A 19,905-nucleotide genomic window follows, 5' to 3' on the forward strand; every position below is an offset into this window, starting at 1 on the left:
AAATGCGGTCGAAAACTAACATTTTGTGTGTGGGAGAAAAGCCGAACGCGGATTCTGCCGTGCTCCTACATTAGATGAGCGCCAACGGCCATACCATGATGAATACACCGGTTCTCGTCCGATCACCGAAGTTAAGCATCATCGGGCCCGGTTAGTACTTGGATGGGTGACCGCCTGGAAACCCGGGTGCTGTTGGCTGCCTTCCATTTTTTTTTGTTATTATGTCGCTACCCCTGCCAGCCCAATTTTCAAACTACCTTTCTGTTGTGACAAAGATGCTTCCTTAAGCCTTTTACACTACTGTAATGGTACGAAAATGCAGTAATTAACTCAGTTTGAGGAGAATGTGCTAACCAAGTTTGCCAAGAAGACTTTGAAAACGACAAAACAGTACGAATCGGCAGGTGATTTCTGAAACACGTCACCGCCTATTTTTGTGTAGGGAGTGTAGAGTTCCAATTTTTTGTAATCACGAATTTATTCCTTAGTCGTCTCGTCTCGTCTCGTCCCGCAGACGTTTGTCGTGCTTGCGCTGTCATATGGACCACGACCCGAGCGGCAGCGAGCGGCAGTCGAGCAAAGTCGGGACAAGTCGGGACGGGGACGGGGACAGGGATGGGAATGGTGCGAATGCACTGCAAACTACGCACACACCTGGTGTGAGGCGAGGCGAGGCGACGCGAGGCGAGGCGAGGCGAGGAAGCCCACATGCTACCAGTGGCGCCCTCCAGCACGACACTGCCACACCACGCACAGGCCCTCCGCTGGACACCAGGGACAAGATGCGTCCTCCGCTAGTGTCGAAGGCTGCACGCGCGCAGCGAATGACAGGAGGTGCAACGAGCAGCAGTGCGTCTCACACACGCGGCGGTGCGCCCGCTAATTCGGCCGTCGCTCTGCTGGGACGCCGGCGCGCCCCCCGCGCCGTCCTCGAGGAACTGGCTGTTGCGGAAGGAAGTGCTTTCGTCAAATGCGGTCGAAAACTAACATTTTGTGTGTTGGGAGAAAAGCCGAACGCGGATTCTGCCGTGCTCCTACATTAGATGAGCGCCAACGGCCATACCATGATGAATACACCGGTTCTCGTCCGATCACCGAAGTTAAGCATCATCGGGCCCGGTTAGTACTTGGATGGGTGACCGCCTGGGAAACCCGGGTGCTGTTGGCTGCCTTCCATTTTTTTTTGTTATTATGTCGCTACCCCTGCCAGCCCAATTTTCAAACTACCTTTCTGTTGTGACAAAGATGCTTCCTTAAGCCTTTTACACTACTGTAATGGTACGAAAATGCAGTAATTAACTCAGTTTGAGGGAGAATGTGCTAACCAAGTTGCCAAGAAGACTTTGAAAACGACAAAACAGTACGAATCGGCAGGTGATTTCTGAAACACGTCACCGCCTATTTTTGTGTAGGAGTGTAGAGTTCCAATTTTTTGTAATCACGAATTTATTCCTTAGTCGTCTCGTCTCGTCTCGTCCCGCAGACGTTTGTCGTGCTTGCGCTGTCATATGGACCACGACCCGAGCGGCAGCGAGCGGCAGTCGAGCAAAGTCGGGACAAGTCGGGACGGGGACGGGGACAGGGATGGGAATGGTGCGAATGCACTGCAAACTACGCACACACCTGGTGTGAGGCGAGGCGAGGCGACGCGAGGCGAGGCGAGGCGAGGAAGCCCACATGCTACCAGTGGCGCCCTCCAGCACGACACTGCCACACCACGCACAGGCCCCTCCGCTGGACACCAGGGACAAGATGCGTCCTCCGCTAGTGTCGAAGGCTGCACGCGCGCAGCGAATGACAGGAGGTGCAACGAGCAGCAGTGCGTGTCACACACGCGGCGGTGCGCCCGCTAATTCGGCCGTCGCTCTGCTGGGACGCCGGGCGCGCCCCCCGCGCCGTCCTCGAGGAACTGGCTGTTGCGGAAGGAAGTGCTTTCGTCAAATGCGGTCGAAAACTAACATTTTGTGTGTTGGGAGAAAAAGCCGAACGCGGATTCTGCCGTGCTCCTACATTAGATGAGCGCCAACGGCCATACCATGATGAATACACCGGTTCTCGTCCGATCACCGAAGTTAAGCATCATCGGGCCCGGTTAGTACTTGGATGGGTGACCGCCTGGGAAACCCGGGTGCTGTTGGCTGCCTTCCATTTTTTTTTTGTTATTATGTCGCTACCCCTGCCAGCCCAATTTTCAAACTACCTTTCTGTTGTGACAAAGATGCTTCCTTAAGCCTTTTACACTACTGTAATGGTACGAAAATGCAGTAATTAACTCAGTTTGAGGGAGAATGTGCTAACCAAGTTTGCCAAGAAGACTTTGAAAACGACAAAACAGTACGAATCGGCAGGTGATTTCTGAAACACGTCACCGCCTATTTTTGTGTAGGAGTGTAGAGTTCCAATTTTTTGTAATCACGAATTTATTCCTTAGTCGTCTCGTCTCGTCTCGTCCCGCAGACGTTTGTCGTGCTTGCGCTGTCATATGGACCACGACCCGAGCGGCAGCGAGCGGCAGTCGAGCAAAGTCGGGACAAGTCGGGACGGGGACGGGGACAGGGATGGGAATGGTGCGAATGCACTGCAAACTACGCACACACCTGGTGTGAGGCGAGGCGAGGCGACGCGAGGCGAGGCGAGGCGAGGAAGCCCACATGCTACCAGTGGCGCCCTCCAGCACGACACTGCCACACCACGCACAGGCCCTCCGCTGGACACCAGGGACAAGATGCGTCCTCCGCTAGTGTCGAAGGCTGCACGCGCGCAGCGAATGACAGGAGGTGCAACGAGCAGCAGTGCGTCTCACACACGCGGCGGTGCGCCCGCTAATTCGGCCGTCGCTCTGCTGGGACGCCGGGCGCGCCCCCCGCGCCGTCCTCGAGGAACTGGCTGTTGCGGAAGGAAGTGCTTTCGTCAAATGCGGTCGAAAACTAACATTTTGTGTGTTGGGAGAAAAGCCGAACGCGGATTCTGCCGTGCTCCTACATTAGATGAGCGCCAACGGCCATACCATGATGAATACACCGGTTCTCGTCCGATCACCGAAGTTAAGCATCATCGGGCCCGGTTAGTACTTGGATGGGTGACCGCCTGGGAAACCCGGGTGCTGTTGGCTGCCTTCCATTTTTTTTTTGTTATTATGTCGCTACCCCTGCCAGCCCAATTTTCAAACTACCTTTCTGTTGTGACAAAGATGCTTCCTTAAGCCTTTTACACTACTGTAATGGTACGAAAATGCAGTAATTAACTCAGTTTGAGGGAGAATGTGCTAACCAAGTTTGCCAAGAAGACTTTGAAAACGACAAAACAGTACGAATCGGCAGGTGATTTCTGAAACACGTCACCGCCTATTTTTGTGTAGGAGTGTAGAGTTCCAATTTTTTGTAATCACGAATTTATTCCTTAGTCGTCTCGTCTCGTCTCGTCCCGCAGACGTTTGTCGTGCTTGCGCTGTCATATGGACCACGACCCGAGCGGCAGCGAGCGGCAGTCGAGCAAAGTCGGGACAAGTCGGGACGGGGACGGGGACAGGGATGGGAATGGTGCGAATGCACTGCAAACTACGCACACACCTGGTGTGAGGCGAGGCGAGGCGACGCGAGGCGAGGCGAGGCGAGGAAGCCCACATGCTACCAGTGGCGCCCTCCAGCACGACACTGCCACACCACGCACAGGCCCTCCGCTGGACACCAGGGACAAGATGCGTCCTCCGCTAGTGTCGAAGGCTGCACGCGCGCAGCGAATGACAGGAGGTGCAACGAGCAGCAGTGCGTGTCACACACGCGGCGGTGCGCCCGCTAATTCGGCCGTCGCTCTGCTGGGACGCCGGGCGCGCCCCCCGCGCCGTCCTCGAGGAACTGGCTGTTGCGGAAGGAAGTGCTTTCGTCAAATGCGGTCGAAAACTAACATTTTGTGTGTTGGGAGAAAAGCCGAACGCGGATTCTGCCGTGCTCCTACATTAGATGAGCGCCAACGGCCATACCATGATGAATACACCGGTTCTCGTCCGATCACCGAAGTTAAGCATCATCGGGCCCGGTTAGTACTTGGATGGGTGACCGCCTGGGAAACCCGGGTGCTGTTGGCTGCCTTCCATTTTTTTTTTGTTATTATGTCGCTACCCCTGCCAGCCCAATTTTCAAACTACCTTTCTGTTGTGACAAAGATGCTTCCTTAAGCCTTTTACACTACTGTAATGGTACGAAAATGCAGTAATTAACTCAGTTTGAGGGAGAATGTGCTAACCAAGTTTGCCAAGAAGACTTTGAAAACGACAAAACAGTACGAATCGGCAGGTGATTTCTGAAACACGTCACCGCCTATTTTTGTGTAGGAGTGTAGAGTTCCAATTTTTTGTAATCACGAATTTATTCCTTAGTCGTCTCGTCTCGTCTCGTCCCGCAGACGTTTGTCGTGCTTGCGCTGTCATATGGACCACGACCCGAGCGGCAGCGAGCGGCAGTCGAGCAAAGTCGGGACAAGTCGGGACGGGGACGGGGACAGGGATGGGAATGGTGCGAATGCACTGCAAACTACGCACACACCTGGTGTGAGGCGAGGCGAGGCGACGCGAGGCGAGGCGAGGCGAGGAAGCCCACATGCTACCAGTGGCGCCCTCCAGCACGACACTGCCACACCACGCACAGGCCCTCCGCTGGACACCAGGGACAAGATGCGTCCTCCGCTAGTGTCGAAGGCTGCACGCGCGCAGCGAATGACAGGAGGTGCAACGAGCAGCAGTGCGTGTCACACACGCGGCGGTGCGCCCGCTAATTCGGCCGTCGCTCTGCTGGGACGCCGGGCGCGCCCCCCCGCGCCGTCCTCGAGGAACTGGCTGTTGCGGAAGGAAGTGCTTTCGTCAAATGCGGTCGAAAACTAACATTTTGTGTGTTGGGAGAAAAGCCGAACGCGGATTCTGCCGTGCTCCTACATTAGATGAGCGCCAACGGCCATACCATGATGAATACACCGGTTCTCGTCCGATCACCGAAGTTAAGCATCATCGGGCCCGGTTAGTACTTGGATGGGTGACCGCCTGGGAAACCCGGGTGCTGTTGGCTGCCTTCCATTTTTTTTTGTTATTATGTCGCTACCCCTGCCAGCCCAATTTTCAAACTACCTTTCTGTTGTGACAAAGATGCTTCCTTAAGCCTTTTACACTACTGTAATGGTACGAAAATGCAGTAATTAACTCAGTTTGAGGGAGAATGTGCTAACCAAGTTTGCAAGAAGACTTTGAAAACGACAAAACAGTACGAATCGGCAGGTGATTTCTGAAACACGTCACCGCCTATTTTTGTGTAGGAGTGTAGAGTTCCAATTTTTTGTAATCACGAATTTATTCCTTAGTCGTCTCGTCTCGTCTCGTCCCGCAGACGTTTGTCGTTTGTCGTGCTTGCGCTGTCATATGGACCACGACCCGAGCGGCAGCGAGCGGCAGTCGAGCAAAGTCGGGACAAGTCGGGACGGGGACGGGGACAGGGATGGGAATGGTGCGAATGCACTGCAAACTACGCACACACCTGGTGTGAGGCGAGGCGAGGCGACGCGAGGCGAGGCGAGGCGAGGAAGCCCACATGCTACCAGTGGCGCCCTCCAGCACGACACTGCCACACCACGCACAGGCCCTCCGCTGGACACCAGGGACAAGATGCGTCCTCCGCTAGTGTCGAAGGCTGCACGCGCGCAGCGAATGACAGGAGGTGCAACGAGCAGCAGTGCGTGTCACACACGCGGCGGTGCGCCCGCTAATTCGGCCGTCGCTCTGCTGGGACGCCGGGCGCGCCCCCCGCGCCGTCCTCGAGGAACTGGCTGTTGCGGAAGGAAGTGCTTTCGTCAAATGCGGTCGAAAACTAACATTTTGTGTGTTGGGAGAAAAGCCGAACGCGGATTCTGCCGTGCTCCTACATTAGATGAGCGCCAACGGCCATACCATGATGAATACACCGGTTCTCGTCCGATCACCGAAGTTAAGCATCATCGGGCCCGGTAGTACTTGGATGGGTGACCGCCTGGAAACCCGGGTGCTGTTGGCTGCCTTCCATTTTTTTTTTGTTATTATGTCGCTACCCCTGCCAGCCCAATTTTCAAACTACCTTTCTGTTGTGACAAAGATGCTTCCTTAAGCCTTTTACACTACTGTAATGGTACGAAAATGCAGTAATTAACTCAGTTTGAGGGAGAATGTGCTAACCAAGTTTGCCAGAAGACTTTGAAAACGACAAAACAGTACGAATCGGCAGGTGATTCTGAAACACGTCACCGCCTATTTTTGTGTAGGAGTGTAGAGTTCAATTTTTTGTAATCACGAATTTATTCCTTAGTCGTCTCGTCTCGTCTCGTCCCGCAGACGTTTGTCGTGCTTGCGCTGTCATATGGACCACGACCCGAGCGGCAGCGAGCGGCAGTCGAGCAAAGTCGGGACAAGTCGGGACGGGGACGGGGACAGGGATGGGAATGGTGCGAATGCACTGCAAACTACGCACACACCTGGTGTGAGGCGAGGCGAGGCGACGCGAGGCGAGGCGAGGCGAGGAAGCCCACATGCTACCAGTGGCGCCCTCCAGCACGACACTGCCACACCACGCACAGGCCCTCCGCTGGACACCAGGGACAAGATGCGTCCTCCGCTAGTGTCGAAGGCTGCACGCGCGCAGCGAATGACAGGAGGTGCAACGAGCAGCAGTGCGTCTCACACACGCGGCGGTGCGCCCGCTAATTCGGCCGTCGCTCTGCTGGGACGCCGGGCGCGCCCCCCGCGCCGTCCTCGAGGAACTGGCTGTTGCGGAAGGAAGTGCTTTCGTCAAATGCGGTCGAAAACTAACATTTTGTGTGTTGGGAGAAAAGCCGAACGCGGATTCTGCCGTGCTCCTACATTAGATGAGCGCCAACGGCCATACCATGATGAATACACCGGTTCTCGTCCGATCACCGAAGTTAAGCATCATCGGGCCCGGTTAGTACTTGGATGGGTGACCGCCTGGGAAACCCGGGTGCTGTTGGCTGCCTTCCATTTTTTTTTTGTTATTATGTCGCTACCCCTGCCAGCCCAATTTTCAAACTACCTTTCTGTTGTGACAAAGATGCTTCCTTAAGCCTTTTACACTACTGTAATGGTACGAAAATGCAGTAATTAACTCAGTTTGAGGGAGAATGTGCTAACCAAGTTTGCCAAGAAGACTTTGAAAACGACAAAACAGTACGAATCGGCAGGTGATTTCTGAACACGTCACCGCCTATTTTTGTGTAGGAGTGTAGAGTTCCAATTTTTTGTAATCACGAATTTATTCCTTAGTCGTCTCGTCTCGTCTCGTCCCGCAGACGTTTGTCGTGCTTGCGCTGTCATATGGACCACGACCCGAGCGGCAGCGAGCGGCAGTCGAGCAAAGTCGGGACAAGTCGGGACGGGGACGGGGACAGGGATGGGAATGGTGCGAATGCACTGCAAACTACGCACACACCTGGTGTGAGGCGAGGCGAGGCGACGCGAGGCGAGGCGAGGCGAGGAAGCCCACATGCTACCAGTGGCGCCCTCCAGCACGACACTGCCACACCACGCACAGGCCCTCCGCTGGACACCAGGGACAAGATGCGTCCTCCGCTAGTGTCGAAGGCTGCACGCGCGCAGCGAATGACAGGAGGTGCAACGAGCAGCAGTGCGTGTCACACACGCGGCGGTGCGCCCGCTAATTCGGCCGTCGCTCTGCTGGGACGCCGGGCGCGCCCCCCGCGCCGTCCTCGAGGAACTGGCTGTTGCGGAAGGAAGTGCTTTCGTCAAATGCGGTCGAAAACTAACATTTTGTGTGTTGGGAGAAAAGCCGAACGCGGATTCTGCCGTGCTCCTACATTAGATGAGCGCCAACGGCCATACCATGATGAATACACCGGTTCTCGTCCGATCACCGAAGTTAAGCATCATCGGGCCCGGTTAGTACTTGGATGGGTGACCGCCTGGGAAACCCGGGTGCTGTTGGCTGCCTTCCATTTTTTTTTGTTATTATGTCGCTACCCCTGCCAGCCCAATTTTCAAACTACCTTTCTGTTGTGACAAAGATGCTTCCTTAAGCCTTTTACACTACTGTAATGGTACGAAAATGCAGTAATTAACTCAGTTTGAGGGAGAATGTGCTAACCAAGTTTGCCAAGAAGACTTTGAAAACGACAAAACAGTACGAATCGGCAGGTGATTTCTGAAACACGTCACCGCCTATTTTTGTGTAGGAGTGTAGAGTTCCAATTTTTTGTAATCACGAATTTATTCCTTAGTCGTCTCGTCTCGTCTCGTCCCGCAGACGTTTGTCGTGCTTGCGCTGTCATATGGACCACGACCCGAGCGGCAGCGAGCGGCAGTCGAGCAAAGTCGGGACAAGTCGGGACGGGGACGGGGACAGGGATGGGAATGGTGCGAATGCACTGCAAACTACGCACACACCTGGTGTGAGGCGAGGCGAGGCGACGCGAGGCGAGGCGAGGCGAGGAAGCCCACATGCTACCAGTGGCGCCCTCCAGCACGACACTGCCACACCACGCACAGGCCCTCCGCTGGACACCAGGGACAAGATGCGTCCTCCGCTAGTGTCGAAGGCTGCACGCGCGCAGCGAATGACAGGAGGTGCAACGAGCAGCAGTGCGTGTCACACACGCGGCGGTGCGCCCGCTAATTCGGCCGTCGCTCTGCTGGGACGCCGGGCGCGCCCCCCGCGCCGTCCTCGAGGAACTGGCTGTTGCGGAAGGAAGTGCTTTCGTCAAATGCGGTCGAAAACTAACATTTTGTGTGTTGGGAGAAAAGCCGAACGCGGATTCTGCCGTGCTCCTACATTAGATGAGCGCCAACGGCCATACCATGATGAATACACCGGTTCTCGTCCGATCACCGAAGTTAAGCATCATCGGGCCCGGTTAGTACTTGGATGGGTGACCGCCTGGGAAACCCGGGTGCTGTTGGCTGCCTTCCATTTTTTTTTTGTTATTATGTCGCTACCCCTGCCAGCCCAATTTTCAAACTACCTTTCTGTTGTGACAAAGATGCTTCCTTAAGCCTTTTACACTACTGTAATGGTACGAAAATGCAGTAATTAACTCAGTTTGAGGGAGAATGTGCTAACCAAGTTTGCCAAGAAGACTTTGAAAACGACAAAACAGTACGAATCGGCAGGTGATTTCTGAAACACGTCACCGCCTATTTTTGTGTAGGAGTGTAGAGTTCCAATTTTTTGTAATCACGAATTTATTCCTTAGTCGTCTCGTCTCGTCTCGTCCCGCAGACGTTTGTCGTGCTTGCGCTGTCATATGGACCACGACCCGAGCGGCAGCGAGCGGCAGTCGAGCAAAGTCGGGACAAGTCGGGACGGGGACGGGGACAGGGATGGGAATGGTGCGAATGCACTGCAAACTACGCACACACCTGGTGTGAGGCGAGGCGAGGCGACGCGAGGCGAGGCGAGGCGAGGAAGCCCACATGCTACCAGTGGCGCCCTCCAGCACGACACTGCCACACCACGCACAGGCCCTCCGCTGGACACCAGGGACAAGATGCGTCCTCCGCTAGTGTCGAAGGCTGCACGCGCGCAGCGAATGACAGGAGGTGCAACGAGCAGCAGTGCGTGTCACACACGCGGCGGTGCGCCCGCTAATTCGGCCGTCGCTCTGCTGGGACGCCGGGCGCGCCCCCCGCGCCGTCCTCGAGGAACTGGCTGTTGCGGAAGGAAGTGCTTTCGTCAAATGCGGTCGAAAACTAACATTTTGTGTGTTGGGAGAAAAGCCGAACGCGGATTCTGCCGTGCTCCTACATTAGATGAGCGCCAACGGCCATACCATGATGAATACACCGGTTCTCGTCCGATCACCGAAGTTAAGCATCATCGGGCCCGGTTAGTACTTGGATGGGTGACCGCCTGGGAAACCCGGGTGCTGTTGGCTGCCTTCCATTTTTTTTTTGTTATTATGTCGCTACCCCTGCCAGCCCAATTTTCAAACTACCTTTCTGTTGTGACAAAGATGCTTCCTTAAGCCTTTTACACTACTGTAATGGTACGAAAATGCAGTAATTAACTCAGTTTGAGGGAGAATGTGCTAACCAAGTTTGCCAAGAAGACTTTGAAAACGACAAAACAGTACGAATCGGCAGGTGATTTCTGAAACACGTCACCGCCTATTTTTGTGTAGGAGTGTAGAGTTCCAATTTTTTGTAATCACGAATTTATTCCTTAGTCGTCTCGTCTCGTCTCGTCCCGCAGACGTTTGTCGTGCTTGCGCTGTCATATGGACCACGACCCGAGCGGCAGCGAGCGGCAGTCGAGCAAAGTCGGGACAAGTCGGGACGGGGACGGGGACAGGGATGGGAATGGTGCGAATGCACTGCAAACTACGCACACACCTGGTGTGAGGCGAGGCGAGGCGACGCGAGGCGAGGCGAGGCGAGGAAGCCCACATGCTACCAGTGGCGCCCTCCAGCACGACACTGCCACACCACGCACAGGCCCTCCGCTGGACACCAGGGACAAGATGCGTCCTCCGCTAGTGTCGAAGGCTGCACGCGCGCAGCGAATGACAGGAGGTGCAACGAGCAGCAGTGCGTGTCACACACGCGGCGGTGCGCCCGCTAATTCGGCCGTCGCTCTGCTGGGACGCCGGGCGCGCCCCCCGCGCCGTCCTCGAGGAACTGGCTGTTGCGGAAGGAAGTGCTTTCGTCAAATGCGGTCGAAAACTAACATTTTGTGTGTTGGGAGAAAAGCCGAACGCGGATTCTGCCGTGCTCCTACATTAGATGAGCGCCAACGGCCATACCATGATGAATACACCGGTTCTCGTCCGATCACCGAAGTTAAGCATCATCGGGCCCGGTTAGTACTTGGATGGGTGACCGCCTGGGAAACCCGGGTGCTGTTGGCTGCCTTCCATTTTTTTTTGTTATTATGTCGCTACCCCTGCCAGCCCAATTTTCAAACTACCTTTCTGTTGTGACAAAGATGCTTCCTTAAGCCTTTTACACTACTGTAATGGTACGAAAATGCAGTAATTAACTCAGTTTGAGGGAGAATGTGCTAACCAAGTTTGCCAAGAAGACTTTGAAAACGACAAAACAGTACGAATCGGCAGGTGATTTCTGAAACACGTCACCGCCTATTTTTGTGTAGGAGTGTAGAGTTCCAATTTTTTGTAATCACGAATTTATTCCTTAGTCGTCTCGTCTCGTCTCGTCCCGCAGACGTTTGTCGTGCTTGCGCTGTCATATGGACCACGACCCGAGCGGCAGCGAGCGGCAGTCGAGCAAAGTCGGGACAAGTCGGGACGGGGACGGGGACAGGGATGGGAATGGTGCGAATGCACTGCAAACTACGCACACACCTGGTGTGAGGCGAGGCGAGGCGACGCGAGGCGAGGCGAGGCGAGGAAGCCCACATGCTACCAGTGGCGCCCTCCAGCACGACACTGCCACACCACGCACAGGCCCTCCGCTGGACACCAGGGACAAGATGCGTCCTCCGCTAGTGTCGAAGGCTGCACGCGCGCAGCGAATGACAGGAGGTGCAACGAGCAGCAGTGCGTGTCACACACGCGGCGGTGCGCCCGCTAATTCGGCCGTCGCTCTGCTGGGACGCCGGGCGCGCCCCCCGCGCCGTCCTCGAGGAACTGGCTGTTGCGGAAGGAAGTGCTTTCGTCAAATGCGGTCGAAAACTAACATTTTGTGTGTTGGGAGAAAAGCCGAACGCGGATTCTGCCGTGCTCCTACATTAGATGAGCGCCAACGGCCATACCATGATGAATACACCGGTTCTCGTCCGATCACCGAAGTTAAGCATCATCGGGCCCGGTTAGTACTTGGATGGGTGACCGCCTGGGAAACCCGGGTGCTGTTGGCTGCCTTCCATTTTTTTTTTGTTATTATGTCGCTACCCCTGCCAGCCCAATTTTCAAACTACCTTTCTGTTGTGACAAAGATGCTTCCTTAAGCCTTTTACACTACTGTAATGGTACGAAAATGCAGTAATTAACTCAGTTTGAGGGAGAATGTGCTAACCAAGTTTGCCAAGAAGACTTTGAAAACGACAAAACAGTACGAATCGGCAGGTGATTTCTGAAACACGTCACCGCCTATTTTTGTGTAGGAGTGTAGAGTTCCAATTTTTTGTAATCACGAATTTATTCCTTAGTCGTCTCGTCTCGTCTCGTCCCGCAGACGTTTGTCGTGCTTGCGCTGTCATATGGACCACGACCCGAGCGGCAGCGAGCGGCAGTCGAGCAAAGTCGGGACAAGTCGGGACGGGGACGGGGACAGGGATGGGAATGGTGCGAATGCACTGCAAACTACGCACACACCTGGTGTGAGGCGAGGCGAGGCGACGCGAGGCGAGGCGAGGCGAGGAAGCCCACATGCTACCAGTGGCGCCCTCCAGCACGACACTGCCACACCACGCACAGGCCCTCCGCTGGACACCAGGGACAAGATGCGTCCTCCGCTAGTGTCGAAGGCTGCACGCGCGCAGCGAATGACAGGAGGTGCAACGAGCAGCAGTGCGTGTCACACACGCGGCGGTGCGCCCGCTAATTCGGCCGTCGCTCTGCTGGGACGCCGGGCGCGCCCCCCGCGCCGTCCTCGAGGAACTGGCTGTTGCGGAAGGAAGTGCTTTCGTCAAATGCGGTCGAAAACTAACATTTTGTGTGTTGGGAGAAAAGCCGAACGCGGATTCTGCCGTGCTCCTACATTAGATGAGCGCCAACGGCCATACCATGATGAATACACCGGTTCTCGTCCGATCACCGAAGTTAAGCATCATCGGGCCCGGTTAGTACTTGGATGGGTGACCGCCTGGGAAACCCGGGTGCTGTTGGCTGCCTTCCATTTTTTTTTGTTATTATGTCGCTACCCCTGCCAGCCCAATTTTCAAACTACCTTTCTGTTGTGACAAAGATGCTTCCTTAAGCCTTTTACACTACTGTAATGGTACGAAAATGCAGTAATTAACTCAGTTTGAGGGAGAATGTGCTAACCAAGTTTGCCAAGAAGACTTTGAAAACGACAAAACAGTACGAATCGGCAGGTGATTTCTGAAACACGTCACCGCCTATTTTTGTGTAGGAGTGTAGAGTTCCAATTTTTTGTAATCACGAATTTATTCCTTAGTCGTCTCGTCTCGTCTCGTCCCGCAGACGTTTGTCGTGCTTGCGCTGTCATATGGACCACGACCCGAGCGGCAGCGAGCGGCAGTCGAGCAAAGTCGGGACAAGTCGGGACGGGGACGGGGACAGGGATGGGAATGGTGCGAATGCACTGCAAACTACGCACACACCTGGTGTGAGGCGAGGCGAGGCGACGCGAGGCGAGGCGAGGCGAGGAAGCCCACATGCTACCAGTGGCGCCCTCCAGCACGACACTGCCACACCACGCACAGGCCCTCCGCTGGACACCAGGGACAAGATGCGTCCTCCGCTAGTGTCGAAGGCTGCACGCGCGCAGCGAATGACAGGAGGTGCAACGAGCAGCAGTGCGTGTCACACACGCGGCGGTGCGCCCGCTAATTCGGCCGTCGCTCTGCTGGGACGCCGGGCGCGCCCCCCGCGCCGTCCTCGAGGAACTGGCTGTTGCGGAAGGAAGTGCTTTCGTCAAATGCGGTCGAAAACTAACATTTTGTGTGTTGGGAGAAAAGCCGAACGCGGATTCTGCCGTGCTCCTACATTAGATGAGCGCCAACGGCCATACCATGATGAATACACCGGTTCTCGTCCGATCACCGAAGTTAAGCATCATCGGGCCCGGTTAGTACTTGGATGGGTGACCGCCTGGGAAACCCGGGTGCTGTTGGCTGCCTTCCATTTTTTTTTTGTTATTATGTCGCTACCCCTGCCAGCCCAATTTTCAAACTACCTTTCTGTTGTGACAAAGATGCTTCCTTAAGCCTTTTACACTACTGTAATGGTACGAAAATGCAGTAATTAACTCAGTTTGAGGGAGAATGTGCTAACCAAGTTTGCCAAGAAGACTTTGAAAACGACAAAACAGTACGAATCGGCAGGTGATTTCTGAAACACGTCACCGCCTATTTTTGTGTAGGAGTGTAGAGTTCCAATTTTTTGTAATCACGAATTTATTCCTTAGTCGTCTCGTCTCGTCTCGTCCCGCAGACGTTTGTCGTGCTTGCGCTGTCATATGGACCACGACCCGAGCGGCAGCGAGCGGCAGTCGAGCAAAGTCGGGACAAGTCGGGACGGGGACGGGGACAGGGATGGGAATGGTGCGAATGCACTGCAAACTACGCACACACCTGGTGTGAGGCGAGGCGAGGCGACGCGAGGCGAGGCGAGGCGAGGAAGCCCACATGCTACCAGTGGCGCCCTCCAGCACGACACTGCCACACCACGCACAGGCCCTCCGCTGGACACCAGGGACAAGATGCGTCCTCCGCTAGTGTCGAAGGCTGCACGCGCGCAGCGAATGACAGGAGGTGCAACGAGCAGCAGTGCGTGTCACACACGCGGCGGTGCGCCCGCTAATTCGGCCGTCGCTCTGCTGGGACGCCGGGCGCGCCCCCCGCGCCGTCCTCGAGGAACTGGCTGTTGCGGAAGGAAGTGCTTTCGTCAAATGCGGTCGAAAACTAACATTTTGTGTGTTGGGAGAAAAGCCGAACGCGGATTCTGCCGTGCTCCTACATTAGATGAGCGCCAACGGCCATACCATGATGAATACACCGGTTCTCGTCCGATCACCGAAGTTAAGCATCATCGGGCCCGGTTAGTACTTGGATGGGTGACCGCCTGGGAAACCCGGGTGCTGTTGGCTGCCTTCCATTTTTTTTTGTTATTATGTCGCTACCCCTGCCAGCCCAATTTTCAAACTACCTTTCTGTTGTGACAAAGATGCTTCCTTAAGCCTTTTACACTACTGTAATGGTACGAAAATGCAGTAATTAACTCAGTTTGAGGGAGAATGTGCTAACCAAGTTTGCCAAGAAGACTTTGAAAACGACAAAACAGTACGAATCGGCAGGTGATTTCTGAAACACGTCACCGCCTATTTTTGTGTAGGAGTGTAGAGTTCCAATTTTTTGTAATCACGAATTTATTCCTTAGTCGTCTCGTCTCGTCTCGTCCCGCAGACGTTTGTCGTGCTTGCGCTGTCATATGGACCACGACCCGAGCGGCAGCGAGCGGCAGTCGAGCAAAGTCGGGACAAGTCGGGACGGGGACGGGGACAGGGATGGGAATGGTGCGAATGCACTGCAAACTACGCACACACCTGGTGTGAGGCGAGGCGAGGCGACGCGAGGCGAGGCGAGGCGAGGAAGCCCACATGCTACCAGTGGCGCCCTCCAGCACGACACTGCCACACCACGCACAGGCCCTCCGCTGGACACCAGGGACAAGATGCGTCCTCCGCTAGTGTCGAAGGCTGCACGCGCGCAGCGAATGACAGGAGGTGCAACGAGCAGCAGTGCGTGTCACACACGCGGCGGTGCGCCCGCTAATTCGGCCGTCGCTCTGCTGGGACGCCGGGCGCGCCCCCCGCGCCGTCCTCGAGGAACTGGCTGTTGCGGAAGGAAGTGCTTTCGTCAAATGCGGTCGAAAACTAACATTTTGTGTGTTGGGAGAAAAGCCGAACGCGGATTCTGCCGTGCTCCTACATTAGATGAGCGCCAACGGCCATACCATGATGAATACACCGGTTCTCGTCCGATCACCGAAGTTAAGCATCATCGGGCCCGGTTAGTACTTGGATGGGTGACCGCCTGGGAAACCCGGGTGCTGTTGGCTGCCTTCCATTTTTTTTTTGTTATTATGTCGCTACCCCTGCCAGCCCAATTTTCAAACTACCTTTCTGTTGTGACAAAGATGCTTCCTTAAGCCTTTTACACTACTGTAATGGTACGAAAATGCAGTAATTAACTCAGTTTGAGGGAGAATGTGCTAACCAAGTTTGCCAAGAAGACTTTGAAAACGACAAAACAGTACGAATCGGCAGGTGATTTCTGAAACACGTCACCGCCTATTTTTGTGTAGGAGTGTAGAGTTCCAATTTTTTGTAATCACGAATTTATTCCTTAGTCGTCTCGTCTCGTCTCGTCCCGCAGACGTTTGTCGTGCTTGCGCTGTCATATGGACCACGACCCGAGCGGCAGCGAGCGGCAGTCGAGCAAAGTCGGGACAAGTCGGGACGGGGACGGGGACAGGGATGGGAATGGTGCGAATGCACTGCAAACTACGCACACACCTGGTGTGAGGCGAGGCGAGGCGACGCGAGGCGAGGCGAGGCGAGGAAGCCCACATGCTACCAGTGGCGCCCTCCAGCACGACACTGCCACACCACGCACAGGCCCTCCGCTGGACACCAGGGACAAGATGCGTCCTCCGCTAGTGTCGAAGGCTGCACGCGCGCAGCGAATGACAGGAGGTGCAACGAGCAGCAGTGCGTCTCACACACGCGGCGGTGCGCCCGCTAATTCGGCCGTCGCTCTGCTGGGACGCCGGGCGCGCCCCCCGCGCCGTCCTCGAGGAACTGGCTGTTGCGGAAGGAAGTGCTTTCGTCAAATGCGGTCGAAAACTAACATTTTGTGTGTTGGGAGAAAAGCCGAACGCGGATTCTGCCGTGCTCCTACATTAGATGAGCGCCAACGGCCATACCATGATGAATACACCGGTTCTCGTCCGATCACCGAAGTTAAGCATCATCGGGCCCGGTTAGTACTTGGCTGGCTGCCCGCCTGGCAACACCTCGGTGCTCTGCGCTCCGCCGGCCCGTGGTGTTTACGTTCAGCGCGCCGCAGCGTGTGGTGTTCGCGAGGCGACTTGCTTGCTTTGCTGATTTTTCACGGTACGTACTGACAACGATGGAAAGTGAAGATCGGAACAATAATATTCAGTGCGAATTTAGCCGATCTGTCCCTCGTCCGACCGCTTTCGAAATTCATCATTGGATCCTTAATGATTTGAAAATCCCGGCTAGTGACATTTTCGGACTCCAATTGGACACTTTTTTAAATTCCGTCTTTTTGAAGTTAAGTAGTTCGGAACTCTGTGATACGGTTGTTAATGTCAATGATGGTGTGCGGCAATTTAAGCACGATAATCAAACCTTGAGTGACGTTAAAGTGACGAACGCGGGTTATGGCATACGGACTGTCAGGGTATTCAATCTGCCTTTTGAAGTAAAAAACGACACCATTTCGCGATGTCTCGGCCCTTACGGCACTGTGCTTTCCGTTGTTAAAGAAAAATGGTCTGCCGCGTACCCTATACAATGTGAAAATGGGGTGCGAAGTGTACGAATGATTGTGCGAAAGCATGTGCCATCATTTGTTTACATGGCCGGGCACCGTGCCTTTATTACGTACAGTGGGCAACCGCAAACGTGTTCTTTTTGTAATCGGCCGGATCACTTTCGCCAAAATTGCCCGCGGCGTAAGGGGCCTTTGCAACTGCCGCTGGGCGAACACGGAAGCGAACCCATGAGTTGGGCGGCGGTCGCTTTAGGCGCCCCCCCACAGGCAGCTCGCCGTGTCGACCTTCCAGCAGCTATGGCCGCGTCCGTTGCTACTGTTACGGTGCCAATGCTAACCGATAGTGATCCCGTCATGTTAAACGCGGTAGCCCTACCGGAGACAGACGCGCGTGCCACAACCCCCGTCACGGCACCAGAACCCGCCCCGGTAGTTGCCCCCACAGTGACCATTGACTCAGTCCCGGCACTGGTCACCGACGAGACGCTCGCCCCCACAGCCGGTTCCAGTGTTGTGGCGGTCGATCAGTCTGTCACTTTAGCGGACATAGATAGAACAGTTTTCGTCCTCCCACAACAGGTGTCGGGAGTTTCGAATGTGGTCACGGCAGGCCGTGCACACGTGGACCGTGCCCCCTCTCTCGAAAGACGAGAATCGTCTTCTTCTGTTAGTGCGTCGGTTCGGTCGCGCAGTGACCCCGAACACGATGGGCGTGACAGAAGTAGGAGTTCATCGACCGATTCCCGACGGTCGTCCGCGAGGAGAGAGCGTAGTCCGTCGCCTGTCGGGAGACCGCTATCTCAAGGGAAGCCAAAACGGCAGCGGCGTAAGGGGGGGCAGCGCGATGGCGCGGCAGTTCGGCCCGGCGCGGCCGCTCACGTGACCCGATCAGCTGTAGGCGCGAGAGCGGACGGCAGCGGTGCTGGCGGCGGCCAGGCTGCGGGCTCGGAAGCGCACAGGGCCGAAGTGGTCCGGCATCTGCAAACTGTTATCCATCAATCGGACGCGTTACCTGCCAGTGAATCGGTTCCACAACCTGCCGTGACAGATCCGCCTCAGGTTACGAGTGTGCGCCCTGTCACACAGGACGCTGTAGCAACACAACATAGTAGAGACTTACCCACGATGTCTGTCGCGGGGGCGTCACCACCTGTTACCCGACTGGGGGCGTGGGGTGATGAGCCGCCCGATGATTAATTTACAACTACTTCAAGTGTGGCATTCCGTCTTTTAAGCACGCCGACGACAACCCATGCTGAGTCGTTTTTGTATTTGTATTTTACCGTTTTATCTTGTGAGGGTTTTTATTGTTTTATCTGTGTTTTCCTGGTTTTCTTCTTTTATGGTTGCTGGTAATCAGTTTACGGTACTAACGGTCAACGTTAATAAAATGCGTAGCCATCACAAAGCGATAGCACTGTATAATTTTTTAACTGAAAGCTGTTGTCAGGTAGCTTTTTTACAAGAGGTGACCACTGAAGCATTATCTTTTATCCGCGATTTTCACGAGTTCACTGCGTACGATAATATCATCGCGGATGACAGCACAGGCACTGCTATTTTAGTCCGATCGGACATCGAAGTGCAAAATATCGAATGCTTACCAAATGGGCGGGTCATAGTTTGTGAAATTAATGGTTACGCGTTTGTTAATGTTTATGCGCACTCTGGCAACAAACCTGCGCGGAATAATTTTTATGCTACCGAACTGTGCCAGGTTTTATATCAGAATAGAGATAATTTTATCCTCGGGGGTGATTTTAATGGTGTAATTGACGATCGCGATCAGGAACCACGGCCAAACCGGTGTGAGGAACTGAAGACGTTGGTTACTGGTTTACAGCTGCGAGACACGTGGCGGGTTCTCAACCCCCACCGTACAGCCTTTACGTATTTTTACGCTACCGGACATAGTCGTTTAGACAGGATTTACGTCTCGCCGCAGCTTGCACATACCGTTGTCGCTGCCGATGTGCAGCCGGTGATTTTTTCCGACCATTGTAGTTACATTTGTCAGCTCAATTTAGGTTTGTGCCCACGTTCGTCAGTTAAAAATTTGTGGAAATTGAATTGCAGCATTTTAAATGATCCCTCTTTTAAAACGAGTTTTTTAAATATGTGGCACACCCTTGTGCAGAGCCGACCGGTCGGTTCCACCGCTATTTACTGGTGGACCGCGGTGGCCAAACCGGCGGTCAGAAAATTTTTAATTGATTTTAGTCGTGATGCGGCACGGTGGCGCCGGGCCACGGCCGACTTCTACCGCCAGTGTTTGCGCGAGCTCGCGCAGCGCGTTACTGCGCAGCCGGAACTGTTGCCCACCCTGCGCGAATTTAAAGCAAAGTTGCTGCGGGATTTGCGGCAGAAATGTGAGGGGCCAGTGAGGCGGAGCCAGCCCGTGGGCGCCGTGGTCGGCGAGTCAGTCTCTGCGTACCACCTCCGTAGGGAGAGGTGCCGCCGCGCAAAACTACGGCTCAACACGTGGACGCTCGCCGCCGGGATCAGAACCACGGACCACCAGGCGATTCAGGCGGAATTATATCAGTATTTCAAATCACTTTTTACCGACACTGCTGTCGATGCCGCCGCAATCAATGATCTTTTAAGTCACGTGCCGCATATTGTAACGCGACGAGATAGACTCAATCTTAATGCGGTTTATACCGCGGATGACGTAGAGGATGCCGTTAAAGGCAGT

The 19,905-nt window shown here is 54.8% G+C and overlaps 17 non-coding genes and 1 pseudogene across 17 annotated transcripts; all 18 read left to right on the plus strand.

Annotated features, from left to right (window-relative positions):
• The first annotated feature begins 80 nt into the window (after positions 1-80).
• LOC126220342 (5S ribosomal RNA) lies at positions 81-198 on the plus strand. Its single transcript, XR_007542802.1, has one exon. It is a non-coding gene; the product is annotated as a 5S ribosomal RNA (ribosomal RNA).
• An 851-nt stretch (positions 199-1,049) lies between these two features.
• On the plus strand, positions 1,050-1,168 carry LOC126220291 (5S ribosomal RNA). The gene has a single exon (XR_007542756.1). It is a non-coding gene; the product is annotated as a 5S ribosomal RNA (ribosomal RNA).
• Positions 1,169-2,021: 853 nt separating this feature from the next.
• On the plus strand, positions 2,022-2,140 carry LOC126220304 (5S ribosomal RNA). The gene has a single exon (XR_007542767.1). It is a non-coding gene; the product is annotated as a 5S ribosomal RNA (ribosomal RNA).
• Positions 2,141-2,993: 853 nt separating this feature from the next.
• On the plus strand, positions 2,994-3,112 carry LOC126220316 (5S ribosomal RNA). The gene has a single exon (XR_007542778.1). It is a non-coding gene; the product is annotated as a 5S ribosomal RNA (ribosomal RNA).
• An 853-nt stretch (positions 3,113-3,965) lies between these two features.
• Positions 3,966-4,084, plus strand: LOC126220328 (5S ribosomal RNA). The gene has a single exon (XR_007542789.1). It is a non-coding gene; the product is annotated as a 5S ribosomal RNA (ribosomal RNA).
• Positions 4,085-4,938: 854 nt separating this feature from the next.
• Positions 4,939-5,057, plus strand: LOC126220340 (5S ribosomal RNA). Its single transcript, XR_007542800.1, has one exon. It is a non-coding gene; the product is annotated as a 5S ribosomal RNA (ribosomal RNA).
• An 858-nt stretch (positions 5,058-5,915) lies between these two features.
• Positions 5,916-6,032, plus strand: LOC126220343 (5S ribosomal RNA). Its single transcript, XR_007542803.1, has one exon. It is a non-coding gene; the product is annotated as a 5S ribosomal RNA (ribosomal RNA).
• An 850-nt stretch (positions 6,033-6,882) lies between these two features.
• LOC126220293 (5S ribosomal RNA) lies at positions 6,883-7,001 on the plus strand. The gene has a single exon (XR_007542757.1). It is a non-coding gene; the product is annotated as a 5S ribosomal RNA (ribosomal RNA).
• An 852-nt stretch (positions 7,002-7,853) lies between these two features.
• Positions 7,854-7,972, plus strand: LOC126220294 (5S ribosomal RNA). Its single transcript, XR_007542758.1, has one exon. It is a non-coding gene; the product is annotated as a 5S ribosomal RNA (ribosomal RNA).
• An 852-nt stretch (positions 7,973-8,824) lies between these two features.
• Positions 8,825-8,943, plus strand: LOC126220295 (5S ribosomal RNA). The gene has a single exon (XR_007542759.1). It is a non-coding gene; the product is annotated as a 5S ribosomal RNA (ribosomal RNA).
• Positions 8,944-9,796: 853 nt separating this feature from the next.
• LOC126220296 (5S ribosomal RNA) lies at positions 9,797-9,915 on the plus strand. Its single transcript, XR_007542760.1, has one exon. It is a non-coding gene; the product is annotated as a 5S ribosomal RNA (ribosomal RNA).
• An 853-nt stretch (positions 9,916-10,768) lies between these two features.
• LOC126220297 (5S ribosomal RNA) lies at positions 10,769-10,887 on the plus strand. Its single transcript, XR_007542761.1, has one exon. It is a non-coding gene; the product is annotated as a 5S ribosomal RNA (ribosomal RNA).
• Positions 10,888-11,739: 852 nt separating this feature from the next.
• LOC126220298 (5S ribosomal RNA) lies at positions 11,740-11,858 on the plus strand. Its single transcript, XR_007542762.1, has one exon. It is a non-coding gene; the product is annotated as a 5S ribosomal RNA (ribosomal RNA).
• Positions 11,859-12,711: 853 nt separating this feature from the next.
• LOC126220299 (5S ribosomal RNA) lies at positions 12,712-12,830 on the plus strand. Its single transcript, XR_007542763.1, has one exon. It is a non-coding gene; the product is annotated as a 5S ribosomal RNA (ribosomal RNA).
• An 852-nt stretch (positions 12,831-13,682) lies between these two features.
• LOC126220301 (5S ribosomal RNA) lies at positions 13,683-13,801 on the plus strand. Its single transcript, XR_007542764.1, has one exon. It is a non-coding gene; the product is annotated as a 5S ribosomal RNA (ribosomal RNA).
• An 853-nt stretch (positions 13,802-14,654) lies between these two features.
• Positions 14,655-14,773, plus strand: LOC126220302 (5S ribosomal RNA). The gene has a single exon (XR_007542765.1). It is a non-coding gene; the product is annotated as a 5S ribosomal RNA (ribosomal RNA).
• Positions 14,774-15,625: 852 nt separating this feature from the next.
• Positions 15,626-15,744, plus strand: LOC126220303 (5S ribosomal RNA). Its single transcript, XR_007542766.1, has one exon. It is a non-coding gene; the product is annotated as a 5S ribosomal RNA (ribosomal RNA).
• Positions 15,745-16,597: 853 nt separating this feature from the next.
• Positions 16,598-16,717, plus strand: LOC126220345 (5S ribosomal RNA; annotated as a pseudogene).
• Positions 16,718-19,905: the final 3,188 nt, after the last annotated feature.

This window comes from Schistocerca nitens, unplaced genomic scaffold, assembly GCF_023898315.1.
Source record: "Schistocerca nitens isolate TAMUIC-IGC-003100 unplaced genomic scaffold, iqSchNite1.1 HiC_scaffold_192, whole genome shotgun sequence".
Lineage (NCBI taxonomy): Eukaryota > Metazoa > Arthropoda > Insecta > Orthoptera > Acrididae > Schistocerca > Schistocerca nitens.